The sequence below is a fragment of the Caretta caretta genome, chromosome 4 (assembly GCF_965140235.1).
Source record: "Caretta caretta isolate rCarCar2 chromosome 4, rCarCar1.hap1, whole genome shotgun sequence".
NCBI classification, from domain to species: Eukaryota; Metazoa; Chordata; order Testudines; family Cheloniidae; genus Caretta; species Caretta caretta.
In genome coordinates, this window is record NC_134209.1 from 54,242,551 (window position 1) to 54,249,550 (window position 7,000).

Consider the following 7,000-nt stretch of genomic DNA (forward strand, 5'->3'; position numbering starts at 1 on the left):
TGAGTGCTTGACTTCACAACCTTAATAATGTTCTTTTAATGTACCTGTCTATGTATAATTAAACAAATAGAGAAGACTAGCAGTTCGGGACACATTTGTTTCTTTTGCTTCTGGAAACAACCTTTAAATACATTTCTCCAATCCATGTGACAAAAAAACCTGAGCTTGGAAAAAGCTACCAGCAAGATCAGAATTTTAATGAGGCCATTAAAAGCTGCAAGAAAAAAAAACAAAAACAAAAAGCTATTTAAAGATTTTACATCCATCTCCACCATAAAAATATGCCATCCTGTTCCTCCTACCCTCCAGGCTATGGAGCATCTACAGGCTGCCACATGGAGCCATGTCTTGCAACCACACCCGAGACTTTCATGGTGCGACTTCGGTCACAGAAAAAGATGGTCCTAAGCATAATGAATAAGGACTCTGTTTTGTGTTAAAATATAGATCAAAGCTTTCCAGTGAAAGTCCCCCAAAAAAAGGATAGGTTTAAAGGTTTATCTACCCCCCAAAGAATGTTCTCTCCACAGCAAAGTCAAGTGTTTTCTATAGACATCAGTGTACAGAACCGTCAACAAAATGTGAGCTCTTCGTATGCTAGAATATCAGTCCACAGCTGAAAGAGTGTAAACCTGAATTATGATGGGACCCAGAGAGCATCCTCACAAACACACTGGGTGAAGAAAGTAGGATTTGTTTAGTATTAGGTTTCCTCAGAGTTTCCCCTAGGTATACTCAGTTTACATTTTCTAATTCAGTTTATCCCCTTTCGAAGTCTTTGAGAGTTTGCAGGTCTTCTTGCAAAAATAAAAAAAATTAAGACAGTGTGGAAAAGGACAACGACCAAATCACATTATCACTATAACTTGGTAGACATGTTTTATTACATATCACCAATAAATTGAATAAGACGGATCCTTTAGTACAGGAATGCGGTGGTTGTCATCACTATCTTCCTTCAGAGCTCACTGGGCACTCATTGCTTACATACTGAATGTAGGGGCTAGGAGCTAATATTTTACAGCCAGAGTTACAAGCTATAGGTGAGTAGCTGATAGGAACAGAAGTGGCATGTGGTAGACTCCTTTACTGTTTTTGGAAGTTGAAAAGTAGCCACTCACTGACAGATCTTGGTGCATCTAGAAATAGGGTCATTTATTGAAGCAGAGAGCATTTGAAATAGCCCAGAGTTCCCATCATACTCTCTAACTATCTGGTTTCTGATATACCATGCCCCTCCTCATCGTAGTATCAGAGCTTCCATGGAAGCGAATTACTCAGCAGTTTTGAAAATCAAGCCATTATTTAAGTGGCCAAATAAATACTGTGACAAAGTTCCTGCTCTACCTTGTTGGGTCTTGCGCTTATTGGCGGATCTGCTCGTCTTGGAGCTTCACGGCAGCCCTCAGCTTGGCCGTTTTTCTAAATTCACAGTCCAGGTTGACTCCTCCTGTGTATGACCAGGAGTTGGGAGGATTTGGGAGGAATCTGGGCCCACCCTCTACTCCGGGTTCCAGCCCAAGGCCCTGTGGAATGCAGCTGTCTAGACTGCCTCCTGGAACAGCTGTGCAACAGCTACAGCTCCCTGGGCTACTTCCCCATGGCCTCCTCTCAACACCTTCTTTATCCTCACCATAGGACCCTACTCCTGGTGTCTGATAATGCTTGTACACCTCAGTCCTCCAACAGTCTCATGCTCAGCTCCTAGTGCCTCTTGCTCCCAGCTCCTCACATGCACACACCAAACTGAAGTGAGCTCCTTTTTAAAACTAGGTGCCCTGATTAGCCTGCCTTAATTGATTCTAGCAGCTTCTTGATTGGCTGCAGGTGTTCTAATCAGCCTGTCTTAATTGTCTCCCAAAGGTTCCTGATTGTTCTGGAACATTCCCTGTTACCTTACCCAGGGAAAAGGGACCTACTTAGCCTGGGGCTAATATATCTGCCTTCTGTTACTCTCCTATAGCCATCTGGCCCAACCCTGTCACAATACTTAGAAACCTAATTCTATTTTGGAATATCCTGGCGTAGATGTCTAAATAGAAAAAAAGATAGAAGGAAATGGGATCAACAGTGGACATGCTAAAGTCACCTTTGGGGGGAAACTGTTAGTGACATTTAAAAATGGGGACAGATGGATAAGGATAATTGTCAAAGCAAGCAAAGTAAGCAAGGTAAGCTAGGGCATATCTCAGAAAGGAATAATTGCTTGCTGATCTAAGAGGTGAGGATCATAGGTAGTCACTCAGCCAATTGACCTAGTGCTAGCTGATTGAAAGGTAGTCAAGTGGAGTCAGCAGGACCTAGGAATATATGGAAGCAGCACACACAGGGCCTGGGAGATAAAGGGAGGAGGCCTCACATCACAGAAGCAGCTTCCACAGCCAACACTCCATGTGGTGTTGATGGACTCTTGGGGCAGAGAAAGAGAGAGGCCTCCACAACAAATGGGGTGGGAGTGAAGGGGGAAGGAAGGAAGGAAACTGGAAGAAAAAGTGTGTGGGTGTGAAACTGGAAGATATTGTATCTGAGAATAAAAACACCTCTACTTTCACTTAATGAAAATCACTCCACAATAAAGTTGTTGGGGTGGGGGCAAATTAATTTTGCATATGTGCAGCACAAGCATGTGCAGGACACATTGCATTAAATAAAAAAATTACACACAGAAGATTTGCTAAAAGCCTCAGGCCATGCGTTGACAGCTACAATACAAAGTTACACATTATGGGCCAAATTCAGCTATCAGTTATACCCACATAGACACATGCAGACATAGTTGGGCTATCAGATGCCAGACTTTGGCCCATAAAGCAGATAGATATAAAGTATATTTCCCTACTGCCTAAAGCAGGACAAATGGGAAGTGGAGGCTTACATTCTCTCAGCTCTTCCACTTAACAGACCAGGCATTTGTGAAAAGCAAATATTTTGATTTATCCACTTGCTTATTGTTCTAGTCTGTGGGTATTTCTTTTCCCATACACAGTGCCAATGAAGAAATAAATGTGTTAACCCCTTTATTGTAAAAGCTCACTTGGAGCTAGACTGGTGGTGTCCTATTTCTTCAGCCAGCACCACCTAGCAGAGAGTGTTGGCAACCTCCCCACCCAGAAATGGAGGTGTGAGACTTTCAGATGAACCTCCCTTGCAATCCAGTTTCTGGGAGATTCTGTGATGGGTCCATTCCCCTTCTTCAGCCCCAACAAAAAAAATTAGAAGTCAGCACTTATGGTCAGCCATGGGCGGCCAAGGCAGTCATGAAACAAAAAGCCTGACCACACATACTTGCTTCACTCAGTAGCAGAGAATTTATCAGACCCATACTACGCAGCCTATCAGTATGATAGCTGAGGGTCCATCTCAGGATGGGATTTAGTCAATAAATTATCTGTTAGTTTTAGTTATTCTGCATGTCAGGTCATAGTTCTGCATTTCATTGTCCAGGTGGTTACAGATGTTTGCATATTTTTGTCCTTGTCTTTTCACCTCCTCAGCTTTGATTTAAGAGTTGTTATTCTCGGCAAATAGAAAGTGTGAGAAAATCAAATCCATCTGTTTCTGCCAAAAAAAGGGAAATAGAAGAATGGAATCAACAGAAAAATTCACTTGCTAAAAACCACTTACGCACACCACAGAAGACTCTGCCAACAAAACCCGTGTTCAGACATGATGATCAAAGTAAACAAACTGCCTTCCTGGTAACAAATCCACATCACCTGTCAGTCTTGCCAGATGGTCAGTTGCCTTTGGTCAATTGCCACTTAACCAATTTGAGAAATATTTGACATCTACCCATCATAAGCTTTCAATTTCTGTATAGCACTCACAGATCAGTTCAGTGGTAGAAAAATACCAGCAGTGAACCAGAGGTAATAATTTTACTCTATAGATTCAAACCAATTTTTTTTAATTTTAGGGGGGGGCAGTAATTTTCAGGCATCCTACCCATCACCATTTAAGTTTTTAACCATAAAGAAAGGATTCTGTGCTATTTACATACACACATAAAGGGAGGCAGCATTGCACAGTGGATAGGGTATGGGACCAGGACTCAGGAGGCCTGGGTTCTATTCCCAGCTCTACCACTGACCTGAAGAGTGACTTTGGCCAAATGTCTTTGCGGCTCCGTGCCTCAGTTCCCCCATCTGTAAAAAGGGGATAAAAATGCTGACTTCCTTTGTAAAGCACACTCAGCTCTTCTGATGTATAGCCCTAGATAAGAGCTAGGTATTATTAAATCTGATAATATACAATTATATTTACATTAATAATTCCTAATCATAATGCCCACGTTCATCAGATCCAATTAATGAAATAAATTTCCCTTTGGATTTTTTATCATATTAGTTACCTTTTGATATATAGCTTCTTAAGTGGGTGTACAGTACATTAGGTCTTTGATTCATAATCTCACTGAAGGTGCAGCATTTCTCATCCAATTTAATGCACTATACTTCTTTTGCAATTAATTAAGCACAAACCCAGTCACTTTTATTGCCATTGCTATTGAATTTCAGACACGTTTTAAATGATATTGCCAGGATAAAAAACTGTGGACCAGGTTCACTCTGGATGCTTTGTGCCACTCTGCCAACAAAAAGCAACCTAAATGGCCACTTTAACTGGGTTTGTGGCTTATTTGCATCACCACAGCAGTGCAAAGCAGGCATTGTACTGGTGAATTTGGTTCTGTATTTTCTTTTCAAAAAAACAAATGTCCCTATCTATGATATTAACAAATGTTTGCTCATTAAAACTAAAATAATTTTGAAAATCTGATTTACTGTTCAACATTACCACTGTTTGCTTACTAATTAGAAGCTCAGCTCGGTTTACTGGAGTACAAGTGACAGAGTAAGGAATTTATTTCTTCTAGTTCTGGCTCTACCAATAACTCACTGAGTGGCCTTGTGTAAGTTGCACAGCCTTTCTGTGCCTCTGTTTCCCCATAAATAAAATAATAATTACAACAACAACCACCTACTTATTGGAAAGTTGTGAGAAATTATTTTCCCCAGGTTAAATCCCTATTATTATTATTTTGCATTTCACTCAACTTGGATAAAGACAATAGTCATTCTGGCTTGCATTTAGTCAGATTCTAGCCAATTTTACTTTCATGTTTTCATGCACTGGCACAATACTGTAGTATTTGAGCTGGCAATGCTGAATGGGCACTTTAAAAAAAAAATCTGCTACAATTTTTAAAAGGCCATGGAAACATTTTGTTTCTCATAGGTTTTACAAAATCTTGTTTTTACAAAATCCAATTCCTGGGCAAGCTTGATCTGGTAATGTTCCTTTATGACCAGTTCCCACCCTGCCCTTTCCTTACCAACTCTGAATGTTGGGTGTAGGGAGGTACAACCTGCTTCTCCTTTTGCACTGCAACCCATGGTAGGTATTAGGTAACCTACGAGTGGGAGTAAGGTAGGGTCCTTAAACCCCTTTATTCCCTTAAGCAGGCAGTGAAGATCTAGTGGTAGAGGCTCTCAATTGGTATTCTAAACTAGTACTAACCTGGTACTTTGTTATTCAAGATTCTGGAACATAAAATAAGAAACAAGGCAACCTACATTTTGAAGTGAAAGGTTTTGCTTTAAAAATTTTCAGTTTCACCCAACATCCAGCAGATATCTGTATGATGATGCAAGAACCCAGAGTCTTTTAGAGGGTAATGAGACACACATTCCAGTAGTCAGCACTGGCCTTTCCCACACGTTGAAAAAAATCCCTTTCCCATCACACTTTAAATTAGACTGGGCACCCAGGCACCTTCTGCTTTCACAGTGGATCAGAATCTCACCTTCTCCCCACCTCTTTCCACATCCATCTAACAAATCAGAATCATGGAACCATAGTTCGTTCATAGTCTTCTGATTGACTGGTTCTCTCTTTAGATGAAAACTGGAGAAGATGTTTTTCACCTATTTGCTGCAAAAACAAAAAAAAGTATTCCCTCTCTGATCATAACTATTTCGTTTTTTTAACCTGAAAACCAACTGAAAGAACTTTTTAGGTAATTAGAGAGTATCCCTGTCCCAAAAGGAAGTGTTGGAAATAAATCCTGTAAATGCAAAAACACTCTTCAGTTGTATAAAATTTGTCAATGGCAGTAAAAAATGTATTTAGTTCAGTCTAGTACTTCAGAGAAAACACTATTTAAATTATGACTCATGACTAAGGATTCACGTCATCAGATATACGTGGAACATTTCTAACAGCCCAATACAGAACCAAGGGTGTTCGAGGCATCAACACTACTGGACCTGTGAGATTTCCAGTGCTGCTGGTGATTTGTAGAAAACACCATGCTATACTGAGAGGCACAGATCTGTCTTCTAGGAATAAAATTTACTTAATTACGTACTTAATTATAGCGTGGGTTTCCTTTTTGTAGTATTTTCTTTTCTGTGCTTCTTTTTTGTCAAACTGTGACTCAAGTTTTAGGAGTCTTATTAGTGCTTAAAGTATTATTTTCATTGAAGATTGTAAATAATTAAAAGAGGCCCTGTTTAGAAACGCTGGGCTATGGGACAATACTTCCCATCCCCGTGGATGCATTCCACCAGCATCCTTTCTCCAGGGATAAGCCAATGCAGCTTTACCAAGTGCCACTGTATGAGGGAACAGGCTGAGGCTGTATCCACTAGACTCCTCTGGGGCTTTCTCCCTACCCACAAGGGGATGGTGGCTATTCCATGCCTCTTCTTCCACCCTCCAACTGTGATCCAACCACAGAATTCAGCAACCCCACAGACCATCACTGGGCAGTCACGGCTTATGCCCTGGCTGTCCACAGCACCAGCATACAAGTTGCCCTGGGCGGCTAGGGGTTCCCTTGTGCTCCTCCCGTCGCTTGTCTACCAACTTCCCAGCAGGGTACTCACAGGGTTTCTTGCCTCCCTCTGAGTTTCTCAAGGTCCAATGCTCCCTCGGGGGGAAATCTGCCTCTGCATATTCCTCCGTCCTTTTGACCGCAGCTTCTATGGTGTCAGAC

The 7,000-nt window shown here is 41.2% G+C and overlaps 1 long non-coding RNA gene across 1 annotated transcript; it reads right to left on the reverse strand.

Moving 5' to 3' along the window:
* Positions 1–3,192: 3,192 nt before the first annotated feature.
* On the reverse strand, positions 3,193–5,909 carry LOC142071754 (uncharacterized). Its single transcript, XR_012667945.1, has 3 exons — positions 5,807–5,909; positions 4,091–4,145; positions 3,193–3,558 (listed from the first exon to the last, which is right to left on the reverse strand). It is a non-coding gene; the product is annotated as an uncharacterized LOC142071754 (long non-coding RNA).
* Positions 5,910–7,000: the final 1,091 nt, after the last annotated feature.